The sequence below is a fragment of the Acinonyx jubatus genome, chromosome C1 (assembly GCF_027475565.1).
Source record: "Acinonyx jubatus isolate Ajub_Pintada_27869175 chromosome C1, VMU_Ajub_asm_v1.0, whole genome shotgun sequence".
Classification (NCBI taxonomy): domain Eukaryota; kingdom Metazoa; phylum Chordata; class Mammalia; order Carnivora; family Felidae; genus Acinonyx; species Acinonyx jubatus.
This window is the reverse complement of record NC_069381.1, coordinates 38,197,003-38,216,939: the sequence shown is the minus strand read 5'-3', so window position 1 is coordinate 38,216,939 and position 19,937 is coordinate 38,197,003. Positions and strand designations below refer to the sequence as shown.

General features: G+C 44.7%; 1 protein-coding gene and 2 long non-coding RNA genes across 8 annotated transcripts in view; 2 read left to right on the top strand and 1 right to left on the bottom strand.

Annotated features, from left to right (window-relative positions):
• The window catches only part of LOC106973620 (BEN domain-containing protein 5), a 1,423,832-nt gene that overhangs the window by 1,138,690 nt on the left and 265,205 nt on the right, over positions 1-19,937 (top strand). The gene's annotated exons all lie outside the window — the stretch shown is intronic.
• LOC113599368 (uncharacterized) lies at positions 3,694-6,791 on the top strand. Its single transcript, XR_008294840.1, has 2 exons — positions 3,694-6,417; positions 6,645-6,791. It is a non-coding gene; the product is annotated as an uncharacterized LOC113599368 (long non-coding RNA).
• On the bottom strand, positions 4,328-7,580 carry LOC113599367 (uncharacterized). The gene is made up of 2 exons (XR_003420193.2): positions 6,178-7,580; positions 4,328-4,514 (listed from the first exon to the last, which is right to left on the bottom strand). It is a non-coding gene; the product is annotated as an uncharacterized LOC113599367 (long non-coding RNA).

The following is a 19,937-nucleotide window of genomic DNA, read 5'->3' as shown; positions in this document are numbered from 1 at the left end:
AGAGCACTATCCCAGGTGACCAAGAAACCTTAGAGGCAGGAAAAAGTGGCATTCAAAATGTCACATATATGTTGAGGGCGAGGTAAGGAGGGATGCTAGTCCCTGGCTACCAAGAAAGCACTTGGGCATATACCTTTCCAGCCTCAGTTTTTCTATCTGCCACTCAGTTTTCTCTCTGTGCTCAAACTATTCCCAAGCATTTGTAATTCTTATAATAGATCAAGCTCTCTCTCATTTCCAGGCTTTTGCATATGCTGGTCCCACTGCCTCAAATGATTTCCCTCACACCTGCTGGTCTGGTTAATTCCTCTTCATCCTTAGGACCTCTGAGGGCATTCCCGGAGCCCCTCCTTTCCCGGGCATATTAGGCACATCTGTATTCCTGTAGCAGGATTTGCCTAAACCTCCATCTTGGCAAGTATCACGCTATATTACAATGTCTTTTTCTTTCATTAGACTGTAGGCTCTTTACTGACAACCATATTTTATTAATCTCTCTGTTGGACATATAGTTGGTGTTCAAATATTTGTGGAATGAATGCACGCATGCATGAAGAAACATCTTCCATGGTGCAAAAGTCCAAAAGTGCCAGAGGTTTCATGCTTATTGATTAGAAGGACCAGCTCTCAGAACCCACTAGGGAAATGAATGCTGATCCCTAAACCTTGGAGTAACAGCCTAGCAAAGGTGGAACACATTGCTTTCTCTGCAGTTTCCTACCTGGGTGGTCATATGGTTAAAAGATACTTAAGACACTATTATACCTCATGCAACAGAGAAAAAATCGTTATCTCCTTCCCACAAAGGCCTGAATGTGAAGTTCAGGCCCCTCCACAGTTCTATTTAAGCTCTTTTTTAAGATTGACTTGGCAGAGTGAAATCTGGTTGTTCAGCCACAAAGGGGTGGTCTCAGATTTGGTCAAGGCACTTCAAATTTCATCTGGCCACCCAAAAAGCAACTCTTTCAAAGGTTACCCCCATTGCTTAACTTACACACAAACTCCCCAGTACCCAACCACTGCTACCCCGACAAAGCATTTAACATAGCAAATTCCATAAACCAACAGAACTGACCACATTCTCTCTCCCTTTCTCTCTCTCTCTCTCTCTCCCTCCCTCTCATTCTGTTTCTTATTCTCTCTGTCTCTTTCTTTCTCTCTCCCTCCCCACCATATACACACACCACACTCTTCAATTGAGTGGCTGAAACCTACCCATGTTTTATTTAGTTTGAGCAGCTAATGCCAGAACAGAGGTAATGAAATATATTAATTATATTAAAGATGTCCTAGAGAACCAGTATTTGCTTTAAAGAAAGAAAGAAAGGGCATATCTGACTCTGAGAAGAGATGATAGCAATAGGCAGATGATTAACAGCTAATAATATTAGTGTTGTAATTAGAACCGCCTTGAACTCTTAACCCATCTGCCTCTGTGATTTCTGGGTTCATACAGTGAACAAGATGATTCTTTCCTTTTTTTTCCTCCCCTTTATTGATTTACCTGGCTGTTCAGAATATATTCTTTCTCAAATAAATATTAGTAACTGCTATCACTTATTATTCACCTATTGTATGCCAGCTGCTCTGTAGTTACTGAGGGTACAAGGAAGAATATAGCTATGGACTCAGCCCTTAAGGAATTAAATACAATTTATTGTCGCAAAGGTCTTATCTGGTAGAATTACTACCCTTACCTTTACAAATGTGGAAACTGAGTCTGAGGAGGGTGAAGTGACTTGTTGAAAGCCACTCAGCTTGTAAGTAGCCAAGCACAGATTCAAAATTTATTCTGTTTGACTCCAGTTGACGTTTTTTCTAGTATGCCACAGTGCTCTACAAATGGCCATTATTGCTGTTACCTTGGTAATTCACCCACCCTGGTCAACTGTCTTCGACTCAGCTCACAGTCTTTTCAGGAGTGGAGGAAAAGGGAAAGGAAGAATGTGATCAAACAAGAGGTCAAGTACTCTCTACCTGGCTGTTTGGGAAATCACCATCATCATTACAGTGTTCTGCATCTGGAGCCCCAATAAGAGCAGCAAACTGGCAGATCTCAGTGATGGAGAAAAATCAAGCAGGTAGTTCTTAGTTATCCATACTAGGACACAAATGGCATCAAGAAAGTCTAGACTCTTAGCTGGGGTTCAAGAGAAGAGCTAAGAGATTCTAAGTCCCAAGGAGGAGGTTGGCAGGGAACTGGAGATAATCAGTCTTTGGTGGACACTAATAGACAACAATATTGCTGAAGGTGTTGCTGAGATATTATGGTAGCATTTCCCCAGGGGACTCAAAATATACATGTCCAACCTCATCACAGCCAACTCTCCCTGAGGAAATATATTCATAACGAAGGACAAGTTAGGTATTCTTACCTGGGACTTTGGCTCCAAATCTCAGTGCAGAACTCTCCTGAGATGAACTGAACTGAAGTGTGAGTTCTTTTATCCCAAGCTTGTGAGGCTCAAGTTTTCTAGAAAGAAAGTCCTCCTCTGATTCCTTTAGTGCCCTGAGCTTGGCTTCTAGAAAAAGCTGCCCACAGTGTCCCTGTTAGACCCAGAGGGAAAGGAGCAAAGAAGTCCTCACAAGGAAGGGTAGTAACTCTAGTGCTAGGACACACCTTTCTCTCCCACTTCTGCTCCATGATCAGTCATTCCTTCCCACCAAGCCTCCAAGGGAGGGAAATACACAAAGTCTGACCCATCAGAAGTAAAACAGAATCTTATTCTCAACTGCAGTTTTGGTCCCAAACCCTGGAAACCAGATTGTGAATCTGGTAAAGAGTAAATGAGATAATATAAGAAGCTTCTGCCATCAAACCTTGGCTTCCTTTAAATGGGGCCTAGAATCTCTTCTTTGGGTCCTATAATCTCTTCTCTCTTCTCTTGAACCACAACCAAGAGTCCAGATCTTCCCAATGCCATGTGCTTGTTGATCTAGACATCTGAGAACTATCTGCTCAGTCTTATCATCACTGAACTCTGCTTGTGAACTGAGAGGTTTTTGTTTTTTATTTTTATTTTAGTTTGGTTTTCTGCCAGGTCATCTCCCAAGCCTGCCTGTGTCTCTCTACAACAATCTGACACTATCTCTTCTTTACATATCTAATTCTCTTTATTCCTCAGCTGACATTACCTTCTTCTGGAAGCTTTTATCCTCCTATCCCTACTCTGCCTCCAGGCTGGGTCAGGTTCCTCCTCTCTGCTTCCACTCCCCCTTGGCTTCTGCCTCTCACAGTACTTACCACTCCATATTATTTTTGAGTTTATGTGAATGTTTTTCCCCAAGAAACAAAATCCTTGATGGCAAAGAATGTGTATGATTCACTTTGTTTCCCCGGTTTCTAACCCAAGATCTGGCACAGAGCAGGGAGTGTTTGATGAATGAATAAATTGGGAAATGATGAATTTGTCTGGTCCAGTGTAGTATTACCCAGGAGGGAGGAAATAAAAAGGAATGTCTGATCCAGAGTCCTTATTGTAAATTAAGATGAACCTCCTAACCTACCTCTTACTTCTGTTCATTAGAGCCTATAGCCACCAAAATTGCTATTCATTCTAAAATCACACCCAACCTCTTCCCCCATGGTATCATGTACATTCCCATCCCTGACTCCACTTTGTAGCTTCCTCTGGGCAACTCTTAGCCTTGGGAAACCCCTCTTCTGTCCTAACTCATCCCTTTGAAACATCTCTCCATTTTAATGCCCTCAAAAGCAATTCCTCTCCTACAAGGTCCCAGCAACACAAGAGGACCCACACTTATTTTCTGACCGAGCTTCAGATAGTAGCCTCTCACCACTTTCCTTGGCCATGCTACCCTCACTTCCCGACAGACTTTCCTCAGTTTACCTTCCTGCCTGAGCTTCCAGATCATCTCCCATATATTAGCCTTTGCTGAAGGCTCCTTGTCTTTCATTTCAGACCTTCTTGGCATCTGTTCTCAGGTGTCAGAGATAGCCATGCCCTGGACACTGCTGAGTCAACTCTGCTAGTAGAAGTCTCTAACATCAGGTCCCACCACTCCCCAGCTGCCTCATCTGACACAGCATAATGTGCCCTTCTAAATGAGCCTCCAAATGGCATTGTAATGAAGAAGGCTGAACCTCAGCCAGAGACCAAAGTGGTCAGGACAGGACAGAACCAAGAAGACACTTAGCAAGAACCAGGGATCCCAGAACAGAAACCAGAGTAAAGGGGGATTTAAACAACATAGAGGAAAATTTGGATCAAATTTTCAAGATCAGGAAGTACCAGTCCAAGTTGTCTGTTGAGTTTGAAAGAAAGCTAGAAATGTACAGTGAGGATCAGATCTCATAGACCCTAAGTGCCAGACCAGAACATTTTAATTTGGTACAGTTAGAAATAGGAAGCCATTATAGATGCTTGAACAAAGCTGCCCAGGAACATGAAGAAGGCACAGACTGGAATGTTGGAGACTTGAGTCTGAGGTTCTCGCTTTGTCACTAGAGGGCTGGTGGCTGTAGATACCTCTAGATGCCTCTCTTCCCCAATCTGTCACAGAAAAATTATGTGTCAGTGTCAAGTGGTCTTAGAAGCCCCTCTCAGCTCTTGGACTCCATAGCACAGACAGTTTTGACCTGAATAACTTGAGCTTTCCTCCATCTACCCACCATCTCTATCCCCCATTGCCTATCCCCAGTCTGCTGATAATCAGGGCTCTAGAGGGTTACCTCTTGTGTCCCATCTGTTGGAACACAGCCATAGAGAGAGGCATGCTCCTGCCACATGTGCTCTTGTTTATTCTTGATGCTTTACAGAGAGCTGAGGAAAAGGGGGAGGGAAGGAGAGGGCCTCCTTGAAGGATCAGTTTCAAGTATTATTGTCCCAGTCCATATGTAGGGACTGGGCCCAAGCACAGCAGACAGTCAGCCTGTGGGAAAACTTGGACCTTTTGCCAACTAGAATCCTCCAAAGGTCAAATTAAAGACTTGGAATTTGAAAGAGAAACAAATAAAATGAACTGAGTAAGCAGATCTCAACTGGTTGCCTTAGATGGGTGAACATGGCAAGGCCATATCTAAGCCATTTGTGTTGGTTAGTATAGGTTGGGCTAAGTCGTTGGGAGATAAACTGTAAAATTTCAATAGCTCATCATAGTAAAGTTCATTTATTTGTTGACACTAACAACCTGAAATTTGGGATAAAATAAAAATGGCTTCCATTTACTGAGTACCTATTATGTGCCCAGGACTATTCAAGATGCTTTATGTAAATTATGCCCTTTTTACACATGAAAAAATTGAAACTTAGAGAGGTGAATGACTAAGTTCAGATAACTAACAAATGGCAGATCTGGGTACTGAAATCCACGACTATCTAGCTGCATGGCCTGTGCTCCTTCCCTTACCCCACACTGCCTCCCCAGTGGCCCTCTCCCTTACCCATATTATTCAGACACATCTTCCAAGGGAGAGGATGAGGAAAGGAAATTATTGGGCAAATGACCTAAGAATGTTTTTTCATAGAAATGATCTCCATTGTTCTTTCAGCTTGGCCACTGTCAACAGTGCAGCTTAACTGCACTGCACAGCCCTCTATTGTGTATTTGTCTCCCTAGATCATAAGGATCTTAAGGCCTTAGGACCCAAGGGCCCTGTGTCCCCAGCTGCTAGCACCAATCCTGGCAGAGTGCCCAGAGAATGTTTGTTCATTGATTAAATGAATGAGTGAGTGAACTCATTCAGTTTTTGACAATTTTGAGGAGTCTTCAGATGAATGGTTGAAATCAGCTCATAAATCCTTAAGGAAAAAGTCTGTGCCCTATTGCTTCTTATATTTCCTGCATTTAACATAATAATAGGCATAGATTAGCTCTTACCACCACCCTCAATCACTGAAAAGTGGGCCCTATTCCTCATGCACTGAGAATGAAGTTGGAGAAATAGGGAGGAAGTGAATTTGGGGGATATTGCAAGGTTACAAGAGGATCTTATTAGCCATCTTATTAGCCATCAAGATGTTAGAAGTAAGGGAAGAAATACATAAAAGAAATATAAGCATACCTATCTTCAGAGATGACCTCAGACCCCTAGGAACTATTTGGGTTATGAGTAAAGAGTGTGTAATGATGTGTCCCCAGACCACCTCAGCCTGTGGGCACAAATGGGGTCCCATTTATGGTATTCACCTGTGATTTGCTGGCTTACGCCCCTACCTGCCAATGCAGGACTCCAGGCTCCTTCAAAGTCTTGCTTAGTTATTTCTGGAAGTTTCAAAGTGACATCACACATAACTCACAAAGGATGCATTCCACTTTACATGCCATCTACCGTGTTGCTTCTTTCCTGCTCAGCCCCGCCCATGAGGTTCCCTACTTCCTACTTCCTGTAATTGAGAGTGCTCCACCCTAGTCAGTCCCAACACCCACCAGGAGAAATCTGATGACCAACCAAAGGTATTTCCTGCTTATATCAAGCTTCCGGGACAAGAAATACTATAGCAACTGAAACTGCAGGCTTTTCAGTCCAAAAATTGGGAAAATGTTCTTTTCCCCCTCTCTACATTCCTAGCTCTGTGGCCCTTTTAGAAACAGCTTCTACCTGCAACCCTTTCTTCCTGGGACTCAGTCACAGGTCCACCAGTCATATATCCCACTGTCACCCTCCTCCTTCCCTAAAGCAGGACTAGCACATGTCCCCTTTGTGCTGATGTAGGCCTCCAAGGATCTTCCTTGATCAGACCTCTGCAAGAGCTGGCCCCAACCATCCTTCACAATAGACTGAAGCTGGGACCCTCACTGTTAAAGCATGAATAAAATGACCTCTCTTACTCTTTCTGAAATGTATTCTCCAAATACTAGTCTGGATTTTTTTTTTCCAGATCCTTTGTTAAACACTTCACAGGTTCCAAACATTATGAAAAGAGCTTTCTGTGCAGTGCTTCATTTAGTCCTTACCTCAGCCCTGGGACCTAAGAATTATTACCCCTTTCTACAGGTCCAGGGAGGGAAAGTGCCTAACCCAGGCCAGCCAGCTCTGGCACACTCACTCTCCTCTATCGTGACTCACTGACCATGGCCTTCCCCTCCTCCCAGGAACCTATATTGTCTTCTTTCTTGCCTTTGCTGATTGCCATCCACACCATTCATTCTCCTTGTTCTTCTGCTTCACCCATCAGATTTGACATTCAGCACATTATTTCCAGCTGTGCTGTCAACCACTCTGGACAAGAATCTGATTTCCTCTGCTACCCTGGCCCACATACAGGCTTAGGCCTTCTTTCCCTGGGACTCTCCAACTCTGGCCCTGCCTCCTGAGTGACATTTGCATCTGGCTTCCCATGGCCTTGAAAGTTAAATCTGTCAGCCCTTTCATGTGGTGTGTGACCTTCAGGAGTATCTTAACATCTCCAGGCCTCAGTTTAGTTGATTGCAGATCAGGGGTAATAATACCTGTCTTGGAGGTTTACTGTGGGAAATAAATATGACAAAATATTTAGGGTACCCAGTATGATGACTGACACATAGTGGATGTAAAGTAAACAAAGTACTCAAAAAGAGCTGATGTTTACTAAACACTTATCACATACTCTGTTAAGTGCTTTGTTGAGTTTATCTTATCTAATCCTCCCCTCAACCTTTTGCAGCAGGTACAGTTATCATTGCATTTTACAGATGTGTAAACTGATACCAAAACAGGTTAAAGGACTTACCCCAGGTCTCAGACCTTGAACGTGGCAGGTCTCAGATGGAAGCAGACCCCCATATTTAATAACTCACTGTCTTGTACTGCTTGGCACAAAGCAGACCCTCTACAAATGGGGTCATTGAGCTGTTCTTATTAAATCAATAGCTAAATGAATGCATTTTCCTTCTTTTTGTGCCATTGCCTGAGACACCCATTCTCTGGATAAGTCTCTAAGACTTATCCACTCATTTTCTTAATCTCCTCAGGGGAGACTAAGATGTTGCAATTTCCTGTGCCCCCAGAAATGCACCATATTGCGGTCATCCCTGGATAGGACAAAGCCCAGTCCTGACCAGCCCAGTCTCTGGCTGAGTTCCTTGGCCAAGAACAGCACAGAGAGAGATCCTTTCACAACTGAGGCTTGCCAGCAGAGCACTCCTGCTGAGCCAGGGCCTCTTGCCAAGCAACTTTCCCTGCCCCTCTGATATGCAGATGTGTGCAAGAATTCTACACATCTGCATAGGGCGCATCCAAAAGCTGTGACTTGGCAGAAAAGAAGGAAAATCTGAGTGTCAACTCCAGAGGAATGGCTGCTCCAGAGGGGCCAGGCAGGGGAGAACAGCAGATCAGGGCTGGGAACAGTCAGCTCAGGGTAGACGAAGGATAGAGAAATAGCACTATCCACCCCAACTTCCACCTCTCACAGAAAGGCTGGTGCACTTTCAGAAGCATGGATACCATGAGCTTATCCAAGAGATTCCCCCTACAGATGTCCATATCTTGTGAGGATTATACTCTATTTAATTTGTATCACGTTAGCCTCTTATAAGTAAGGAGAGAGAAACACGGCAGCAGAGACAGTGGTAAGAACCCCGGAATAGGATTAAGACACCTTTCCACACAACATTCCTGCAATCAACATGTATGAAGCACCGATGCCTTGCCAGGCCCAGGGAGACAAAGGCGAATCAGACACAGTCAGCATCCTCAAGAAGGTACCACTGTCCAAGAGGACAGACTGGGAGGGAACTGGACAATATAGAGGAAAGTGCAGAAAGCTTCATGGGGGTGCAGGGTTGGTTAAGGTTAAGAGGGCATGTCGGGGACTGCTGCCCAGAAGAGGTGATGACTGAGTGAATCTTGAAGACATGTGACAATTGCCCAAGTGAGCAACTTATTCTGTACTGACCCTACCAGGGCACAGCTGAGTAGATGAGTAGGTGCTCACTGTGTAAGCACTTGTACTTCACACACCTGCATACACACACCTTCTGAGGTGGGTGCCATGCTGGTTGCAAACAGTTTCTGGGTAACACTCATGCTGTAATCCAAGATCTTCCTTCCCCAGTGGTGTTTTCTTTCTTTCTTTTTTTATGTTTATTTTTGAGAGAGAGAGAGAGAGAGAGAGAGAGAGAGAGAGAGAGATAACAAGCAGGGGAAGGGTGGAGAACAAGCAGAGGGAGACATAGAATCCAAAGCAGGCTCCAGGCTCTGAGCTGTCAGCACAGAGCCCGATGTGGGACTCGAACTCACAAATTGTGTGATCATAACCTGAGCCGAAGTCAGATGCTTAACCAACTGAGCCACCCTGGCACCCCAATGTTTTCTGTTTCCTGAAAATCCTTGGCAAAAGATTCCTCAGAATCAGCTACTTTTCCCTGTTACTTTAAAAGCTTCACTCTGTCTTACTCAATGGCGCGGGAAGCCAGACAAAAAGGAATTCACCAGAACATCTTGAGCTCACCTTTGCTCTTGGCGTCCTTAGGCTCATCCCTATAGAGTCTTGTGCTGGGGACAAAGGAAGAGTAGTTTTCTGGTTGGAGGGAGTAGGGATTCAGTTCAAGAAAAGGCTGACTTGGTGAAAGGAATAGTGTCATTGCCTTCAATCTCTGCAAGAATATCTGAGGGCAGAACAAGGATCGATGTAGGAACACCAGAAGTAGGCAGATTTCTCAACTAGAGAGACTATTTCCCCAAGTCAAAGGTGCCCATGGGTGGGATTAGATGCTTTGAGAAGTAGTGAGCTCTCTGTCCCTGCTGGAGCATGAGGGGACCAGATCACAGCTTATTGGGTGGGGAGGATGTTGTAGCAGAGCCTCAAACAAACACCAGGTGAAAGGTCACACCTTTTTGCCTTGCTCTACTGTATTCACATGCGAATTGACAGCACAGGAGGGTTGCTGAAGGCTCTAAGAGTACAGGGATTTGCATTTCCAAGGTTATGAAGAAAGACATGTAGTAAGTATGTGTATAGGCATCCAAGATGTGAAATGTGTGATTATTTGCAGAACCGAATCTCATACCTCCCTATCCTTGTTGAACTGAATATTGCAAAAATATCCTCATTCGTATTTGGAATGGTATGTTTCGAAGCAATCATCATTCTGAATACTCATTCCAGCCAGGAGACGACCTGAATATTGAATAGAATAAAAATGTATGTATTAGATTACTTATTCAAATGCCTATCTGGCAGTTTGGATAGAATTAAGCAACAGTCCAATCTGGCTGTTGTTTTATGCATGGGATGTCAAAGCTAAACAGCCCTTGGAGAATATTCTCTCATTCTTTCCCTGCACACAGCCTCACCATTCTGCCTTGTTCACAGATGGGGAAATAGGCTGAGAGAGAGGGACATATAGCTTGGAAATGAGAGACCTGGGACCAGTAGCTACCATTTAGTGACCAGACGAGGTAATAATGTCCCCACTGGATGAAGGAGGCAACTGAGGCTTAGTGTGGTTCATGGACCTATACTGTGTCACACAGCAAGTCAGTGGTGGCAGAGCAGCCTGCATCCTTTTACATTACCTCACCGGGTCCTGAATATAGCCAGAGAGAGCGCTCGTTGTCCTCTCGTGCAACCTGCAGACTCTCTGCCAGGCTATGAAGTCTTGGAAAGTGATGATGTTATCCCTGGTTGGGGAAATTCCACTGAGTGTTTGGAAATACATTTTAGGGCCCCCAAACCAGGGAGTCTACCACACCACTGTTCTACCCTTCATGTCCTAAAAGCTCTGTGTGACACCAGGCAAGAATGTATTGTTCTGCAATTACAGTCACAATCACAAAAAGCAATAACCCAAATTCACCTTTGGAAATGAATCCAAGTAATCTTTTTGAAGGAATATGCTCACTCTGAATCTTGCTCAGGTATCACCTCTGAGAAGATTTCCCTAGCTTTCCATACCCTAGATCCCAGAGCGCTTTTCACACAGTATTGTCACTGTATGTGAGGTTTTCTCCCCACTAAATCATGAGTACTTTATAGCGAAGAACACCTGTGATTGTTTTCTGCATTTCCAGTGTGGGGCCTGCCTGGGGCCCCACAGGTGTCTGGGAAGGTTTGCTGAGCAAATGGATGGATATTTGGGCAGTATTTCTGCAGGGAAAGAAGTTAAGAGAAAGGGACTCTCCTCCCCTCCCCAACCAACCTAGAGTTCATTAATCTGTGGATAACAAAGAGGACCTGGCAAGCCCTTCAACCTAATGTAGTACTTCCAACCCCACTAACAGTGACTGAAACCAAGAACCAAACCTCAGAGCTTCCTGGGGTTCGCCAGTGTTGGGGAAGAAGAGAGCAGCATCTGAAGCACATGTTTCCACTCACACTTGAATCTCACTTCATCTCACCAGACCATTCTGAAATTGCAGTTTCAGCATTTTCTCCAGTCTCACCCCTGCTACCCTGCCCCCTCCAGGTCCTCAGAGCTCCAGCCTATCCAGGAAGCCTTCCCTGGTCAGGTTGGCAACTGTGATGTCTCCACACCAGCCCCTCTTTCTCATCTCAGCACTCTTCCTTTCCTGCTTATCTGATGCTCATTGTCAGTTCATGGATGGTCAGTGTGGGGAGAGGCAGTGTGGCCAATGCACAGAGCATTATGGGCTCAGAAGACAGGTGCAAATCTCAGCTGGCCCAATGAATAACTATAGGTTCTTGGGATATTCACTCAAACACTCCAAGGCAAGAAATGGGGGCAAAATTTTCTTCGCATGACTGTTGGGAAGTATGCAGGGACCCTGAGAATGGAAGACCTTGACTGCAAAGCTAAGGACAGTGCTTATTCTATGGACAATGGGGCACCATGACAGGGTTTCTTGTCTGCAAATCACATGATCAAATATGCCTTTTACAGTGAATATTCTGGCAATGGCACAAAGAATGGATTGGAGAAGAGGTCCCAGAGAAGAGAAACCAGACAGGAGACCTTATAGGGATGGTCAGAGGTTGAGGGAAGTAAGGAGCAGAGAGGAGTGTGGAGTTGTAGATGATAACAGCCTGAACAAAGGAGGTAATAAGAAATAATAAGAAGAGCTAATGTTTATATGCTCCAACTCTGTGCCAGGAATTATGCTAGCACTTTAAAAAAATTTTTTAACATTTATTTATTTTTGAGACAGAGAGAGACAGAGTATGAATGGGGGAGGGTCAGAGAGAGAGGGAGCACAGAATCTGAAACAGGCTCCAGGCTCTGAGCTGTCAGCACAGAGCCCAACGCGGGGCTCGAACTCACGGACCGCGAGATCATGACCTGAGCCAAAGTCGGACGCTCAACCGACTGAGCCACCCAGGCGCCCCAATGCTAGCACTTTATAAGGATTATTTCATTGAATCTTGTTAGCAGCCTAAGATTTTTAATCCCCATTTTACAGGTGAGGAAACAGACATTGAAAGATTAAGTAAATTAGGATGGCATAGTAAATAAGAACTGGGATTCAAGTCCAGACAGTTTCACTCCAGAGCCTGAGTGCTTAATCACCGGACCAGCTCACAACTGAAGTAGAGATTGGAGAAGAACTATTTAGAAGGTGGAACTGACAGGACTTGTTGAGAGATTGACTGGAGTGAGTAAGGAAGAGGTTAGAACACAGAATGATTCTCAGATTTCTTCCCTAAGGTCCACAGGTCCTGGGAGGCAAAGCCAGGATTGTAACCCAACTTTATGTAACTCCAAAGCACTTTTTTCTCTTCACAGCATCAAAACATTTCATCTGAGAGCTTGATGTTCTCAGGACAGAAGGGATAAGGTAGAGGTTGGTACTTTCCCCAGAATTTCACAATTCCTTTATTTAAACCATTATACCATGACTAGTTTTCCTTAAGATGTGGAGGGTGTGGTTTCTTTACAGGGAGATTTAGTATCAATTGCAAAGAAAACTTGACAAGAAAATGCATTTGTTGGGGCAGCTTTACAGAAGCTTTGCTTCTCTGGTGCCAAACCAAATGCAAAGGAGGATTCTAAGTACCTTTGGGAACAGAAGTAAAAGGGCAGAACATCCACTGTAGCCAGGGGGGACTGGTGAGAGCTTGATCTTGACACTCATTTGTCGCTTTATCATGCCTTTCCGAAGGCTCTTCTCTGTGCCAGGTTGGACACCAGGAATAGTGCTAGGTAACAGCCCCTGCTTGGGCATCTCATAACCAAGGTGTGAAACGGACATGTAGGCAGGCATTCAAAGGGCTACAGAAGAGGGCTGTTTGAAAGAAGAGGGAGTGTGCCCTCCATACAAGAGGAGATGCTATGTCTGGGTCTTGGTATTGGCCAGAAGCCAGGCCATGTGATCTTGAACACATTACTTAACTGAGCTTCCTCATTGTCCTTGGAACAGCCATGTAATCAATCCTATGGTGATCTACTCTTCTCATTAATCAAGGACCTGGGTTAGGATGCAAAGTCTAGAGCCCTGGCTGTCCCCTGGGGTGGAATAGGTTAGGTTTGCAGACTGTAGAGCTGGATCCTTAGGGTGAGAGCCAGTGTCTGAGGTGGAAGTGAAAAAGAAAGACAGGCAAAGAGTCTGACTCTGAATCCTACCATAAAGGGTTGGGTAGAGAGGCAAGTCCAGGAGTGAGAGGAGAGGGCAGACTTGAGTCCAGTGGCCATGGTTTGCAGTGGAGGGTGGGGCCAGGACCAGGGCCTAGAGACTGTCTCTGAGTATTACTGGAGTCTCTGTGGGACACTCTCATTCACCACTCTGGGTGCAGAGGGCTTTGTTAAGAGTACTCCGTGGTCTCAGGGCTATTAGGAAAATGAAGTGACATGGTATGTGCAGAGCACTTTGTTGCCTGGCACACAGTTAACCCTCAGGATTGTTATTCATGAAATAGCTTTCCCTTTCTATCAGAATTCACCAAGAACTTTCAGTGTGCTAGGTCCTGTGGTGGGCACCAAGATGAGAAGGATGTTAAGATGCAGCCCCTGTCCTATAGCAGCACAGACATCTGGAGATACAGACTCACAAATAACATGTCCCGATCAAAGGTTCCAAGTGGCATATTGCGGGGAGAGGGGGAGGCATGGTAATAGGACAGGGTGAAGGTATGGTAACCCAACCCAAGGGTTCCGGGAAGGCTCTCTGGAAGAAATAATAGCTAAGGTGGAGCTTGGAGGTTAAGAAGCAGTTAACCAGGCAAATATCAGTAAGAAAAACATTCTGGGAGCAGGCACAGCTTCCACAGCCACATAAAACACCACGGTGTGCTCAGTAAAGGCGGGTGTGAGGAGAGGCCAGAGAGAAGACAGGAGAGGAGGCAGGGCTATGCTGAGTTTGGAGACTAAGGAACCTGGACTCTATTCTGAAGGTGATGGGAGGCTAGTGAAAGGTTTCAAGCAAGAGAGTAACCTGGCCAGCTTTGTGCTTTAAATAGATCACTCAGGCTGGTGGGGAAGAGTATATTGGAGAGGGCTAGCTGGAGGCCAGGCAAAATCTTCAGTTTGATGTTTCTGAGTCAAAGACCAGTTACACTTTGGTAAAATTAATTAGAGAAGACTCAGAAATGGGAACAAAGGCTTTTGCATCTAAAGCTAGATGTGAAATGTTAACATTTGTACTCCTATATACAAAGAGCTCAATCCCCATTCCCTGTGCTATAAAAGGTGATGTGAGGGGACATGATGCCTTTAAGGACCCTTCCAGCTTGAATGCTTCAGGAGTCAATAATTCTATTTCTCTTCTTAGGGTATAAAATGGATGTTTATGCTATTGATCCCCTAACAGGACATATGCTTGGATTCTGCCTTCCTTGTGTCAGTGTGTGTTTGCTCTGAATGTCTGCCATTACCTGTGTACCTTACCTGTTTTGTGGAAGATGTTGTATTTATCACTTGGTTGGCTAGTGTCAGGATCTGTGCCAAGATCAGGGCTTATCATGTGGCTAACATGAGGACCCAGTCTGTGGCCACAATTGCTGCTCAGTCTATGATTATAAAGCTGAGAAAATAGTCCCGTTGATGTCTCTGAAATCAGGCATTTGGGCTTATTACCACAGTGTCTCCTCCACTTAGCTGACCTGCCAAACTATGCTAAGGGTTCTGGGCACATGTCCTGGAGGACTTCTGGTCCTCGCTGTGCCTGACTCTGTGTATCTAGAAGCTGGAAGGAAAACAGATACTCCGGACCCCCACAACCTTCAGTGCTTCCCTCTAAGACAGCACTAATTTGCATATTGGAGTTGCCCACTTCATGACTAGGAGCTCCTTGAGTGAGGGAGTTCCCCCGACTTATCAGTTTTCATGAATTTCTGATCTCTGCCCATTTTAATTGAGGAATTCCCTTGTGGCAGGTACTGTGCCCAGTATTAGAGCTATAGATGTGAAGTAGCTACACACAATCTTTGCTGTCATTCAGGTTACTCTCTCTCAAGTAATGAGAAAATAGGAGCTCTGATGGGAGAGAAGAAGTCTAGGGTGCTAAAGGAACAGAGAGCAAGGGCCCTAACCAAGTGTGGAGTCAGAGAAAGTCTTTTTCAGGAATTGATATTTAAGTTAAGGCCTGAAAGATAACTAATAATTGACCAAATGAAGGGTGCGGGATGGCGGGGGGCAGCTTATGTGAAGACATAGAAGTGAAAGAAAGTTGGCCCATTGAAGGAACCACAGGAAGGCTGGTTTGAGCCTCCCAGTGGAAGTGCTCTATATCTTAACTGTAGTGGTGGTCACATGAATCTACACAGGGGATGAAATTGCACAGCACTGAATATCTAAATGAGTCCATGTAAAACTGGTGAAATATGAATACGGTCAATGGATTATATCAATGTCAATTTTCTGGGTGTGGCATTGTACTATAGTATGTAAGATGTTACCACAGGGGGAAACTGGGTGAAGAGCTCATAAGATCTCTCTGGATTATTTCTTACAAGCATATGTGAATCTGCAGTTAATCCAAAATGAAAGGTCACAAGAAGAAGAGGGAGGAGAACCAGGTAGCAACCCATTTGACTGCCACAGAGAATGAAGGAATATGTAGCCTGAGTGGAACCCAGAGAGTTGGTAGAGGACAGACTATACAGGATTAAAATTAGGTGGGACTTTGGAGATAGATGAGAAGCCTTTGGAAAGTCTTATTTAAGGAGTGACAGGATCAGGTTTGCATCTGGGCAAGATCACAATGGTTTGGAGAATGCATTGGGAAGGGGTAAGATCTAAGAGCAGAGAAATAAAAATTAAACTAGAATATAGTGGATAAAAAAGGACATAGGAAGATATGGGAGATAGTTATGGGGTCAGAATCGATAGAATTTGATGATTGAGAGATGAGAGGACAGGAGTCAAGATCTCTTGGGTTTCTAAACTGGTCATGGTGAATGACTGTTCTCTTTACTAAAATGGGGAACATTTGAGAAGAAATGGGCTTGGGATAAACGTTTGAAGAGATGACTTTGGAATATTTATTTGAGATGCCATTTAGATCTAAGTCCAGATGGCTAGTAAGCAGCTGTATGCACATGTGTTGGAGCTCAGGAGAGAAGTCTGCGCTAAGTGTATGAGCATACAGAATAAGAAGGCCAGAATTCTGAGGGAGAATGACATCTAAAATGTGGGTCAAAAAGGAGGAGCCTACCATGGAGACTGAGGATCATTAAAGAAGTAGGAAGAAAATCAAGACTACTGAAGTCAAAGGGAGAAAACGTTTTGGTAGAAGGCCAGGTCAACAGTGTGAATGCTGCTGAGACCAGATGAAGGAATGTGTCCTTGAACTCAGTAGGTCACTGGTAATGTTGGGAGAATGGGTTCAGTAGAAAGGAAGGCCAGGCTGCACTGGGGCTGAGGAGTGAATGGGAAGTCAGTGAATTCTGATAATAAGTGTAGACTGCACTTTCTCTCAGAAAGTTCTGCTTGTAAAGAGGAGGAGAGAAGGAAGTAACTAAAGGTAAGGCAGGGATGAGTGAGGGCTTTGAGGTGGCTGCTATGGTGTTATTAGGCTGGGACAGGCTTGAGCACGTGAAAGCACAGATAGGAAGGGGACCTCCAAGATGGAGAGGTAGAAGATCTAGGATAGAGCACAGGACCTGGCATGGGGCAGGTTCTCTGTGAACACCAAGTGTTTTCTGAAGCCACACTTTATGAAGGGGAAGAGTTTCTGTGGGTACAGTCCCTGGGTTCTGTCACACTCCACTAACTTTGCTAAAAATGTTTCTGTGTTTCCTCTTTCGGGAACAGCTGGGCCATTAAGAACTGCACAAAAACCACCTTTTCAAATTCCCTTGAGGAGGCTCAGTGTCAGATCAGAGCCAAGGTGCTTCCTCTCTGAAGGGCATATGTGGCTGAATTGGCCCCTCCCACAGCAGCACCCAACAGTGACTCCCAGCATGAGGGTAGAGCCCCCACACAGCAGCAAAAAGAAAGGTTCCCACTGCAGCTGCTGGCCCACCAAGCTCGGGGGACCCACCCACTTGGGAAATCAGCATGCCTGGGCAAAAGACATACTGTCTGACTCAGGGCTTTATATCCACTCTGAAAAGGCAATATGGCTGACTAGATAACTCGAACAGCTTGAACAGGTGTGCTGAGAGATAATAATCTCATTATATTTCATCCAGGCACCCCTTCAGTATCAGTCATTCCCCCTTAGTAGCTGCCACTAGCTTGGGCAAGGTGCTTAACTTTCTTATTTCTACAATGGATAGCAGTTCATGGGGGCGTTGTGAAGAGGAAAATGAGAGAACATAAATAAAAGAGGCAGGCATATGTTAGATTCTTAATAAGTCCACATTTTCCTCTCCTTGCCAGGAGCCAAAATTTCCTTTCTCCTAGCAAGTGCCCAAGTCTTGAGTCTAAGGGCCAAGTCTAAAGAAAAGACTGTCTCAGAAAGGAAGCACCTGACACGTCTGCACCTCAGGATGATACCATCTGTCCCTTGGGCAGGTTTTTGTTCTTTTGTTTTGTGGCTTCTGCTGTAAAAAAAAGTTTAGATTTAATACATGAAACAAAAATCCAGACTAAATGATGAGCTGAGGGTGGGGGAGAGTTAGCGAGAGAAATGTTCTTCATGTTATAAAAAGGATCCTTTGCTTTATCACAAAGTTTCTTTAGATATGTGCTCCCCTGTTGCAATTAAGCATTTGTTTACAGATCATTAATTATCTGGCAGAGAGGCTTGGCTGGAAGGAAGATGGCCGAGAGACACAGCTGGAGAGTTGGGAGCTTGTGCCAAGTGAGAATGCATTAGAACCAGAGATAGTAAAGCCCAGAAATGCTGGTGTAAATCAGAGACAAAAAGGAAGTCAGCTTCCAAGAGAGGAGTACACAGGCGCTCTGGAGACCTCTCACTAGGCTGGATGGGCGGGTGGCGGGCCATCCACCAAATTGGGGCACGCAGGAGAACAGGTAGGAGGAGGTAAGGGTAGGGGTAGAAAGCAGGGTCTAGTTCAATTTGGAACATTTTGTGTAAGAGGTGTCTGTGGGATAGCAAGGTGGAGAAGTCTAGAAGGCAGATAAATATCCCCAATGAGCTCCAGCAGTGATTACATATTGGTCGTTTCTCCCAAATTCTAAAACTAGTTCACATTTTTCTGATTCTGCACACACCAGGCTTTCTAGCACAAACGGTGTCCCCTCTCCCTAAGCCCATACTTGCTGACCCTTTAGCCATCCTTCAGGCCCCAGCCTCAACTATTCTTTCTGAGAAGCCTTCACTGGCTTCCTCAGGCAGACACAGACTGTCCATTTCCTGGACAAACTGCCTCCACTTATACATGCCTCTACTAGCACTGAGCCCCACAAGAAGTCTTCCTGGTTTAACCAAGATTACGTAATTGGATAAATGTAACAGGCTCAACTCAACAAACTCAGTCAGTGTTTTCCACTCTGTCATAGTTATTGCATTTGCTCCCTTGCATATCTCCCCAAGTATATTGGTTTTCCAGTGCTGCTGAAAAAGTACCAGAAACTGGGTGGCTTAAAACAAGAGAAATTTGGGGTGCCTGTGTGCTCAGATGATTAAGCGTCCGACTTCAGCTCAGGTCATGATCTCACAGTCCATGGGTTCGAGCTCTGCATTGGGCTCTGTGCTGACAGCTCAGAGCCTGGAGCCTCCTTCGGATTCTGTGTCTCCCTCTCTCTCTGTTCCTCCCCCACTTGCACTCTCTCTCTCAAAAATAAAGATATTAAAAAATTTTTTTAAAAGAGAAATTTATTCTCTCACTGTTCTGAAGGCCAGAAGTCCAACATCAAGGTGTCCACAAAGCCATGCTCCCTCCTTCTTTGCTTCTTCCTAGTTTCTGCTGGTGGCCATCAATCTTTTGCATTCCTTAGCTTACAGCTACATCTCTCAAATCTCTGCCTCTGTAGTCGTGTGGCATTATCCCTGTATGTCTCTGTCTTATAAGAATATCAGCCATACTGGATTAGGGCCCACCCTAATGGCCTCATCTTAACTTGATTACATCTATAAACACCTTATTTCTGCAGATCCTGGAGTTTGGGACTTTAATGTAACTTTGGGGTAGGGGTACATAATTCAACCCATAACACCTATGAAAAAAATATTTCCTGCAGGATAAGGACCATTTCTTGTTTGTCTTCGTCCCAAAACTTAGCACAGGGTCTGGCATAAAGAAGGTGGCCCAGGAAATATTTTTTGAGCGATTTACTCTAAACCTGTGCTTTCTAAATCAGATTTTTTTGAATGCTTTGTGTACACCAGTGCCCACTGTATACAAAGATCTGGGCTAAATGCTTTCTATTTGCTCTCTCATTTAATTGCACCAAATGCCCTGGGAGGTAAGTCTCCCTCCCTTACAGATCAGGAAACCAAACTTTAGAGAAGTGATTTGTTCAGGTCTGCATAGCAGATGCACTATGCAGCTGGGATTTGAACTCAAGTTTGTCTGATTTCAAAGCTCAGATCACTCCACTACATTCTGCTGCCTTCTCTTTCATCTTGGTTTCAGTTAAGCTTCTTTGGGAATCTAGACTACCTCAGCTATGCTTAGTGACACATGAGTTGGGACCATGCTTTGGACAATGTATTAGAGAATCCACAGCACCCTTTGATGGGAAGGGTGGGA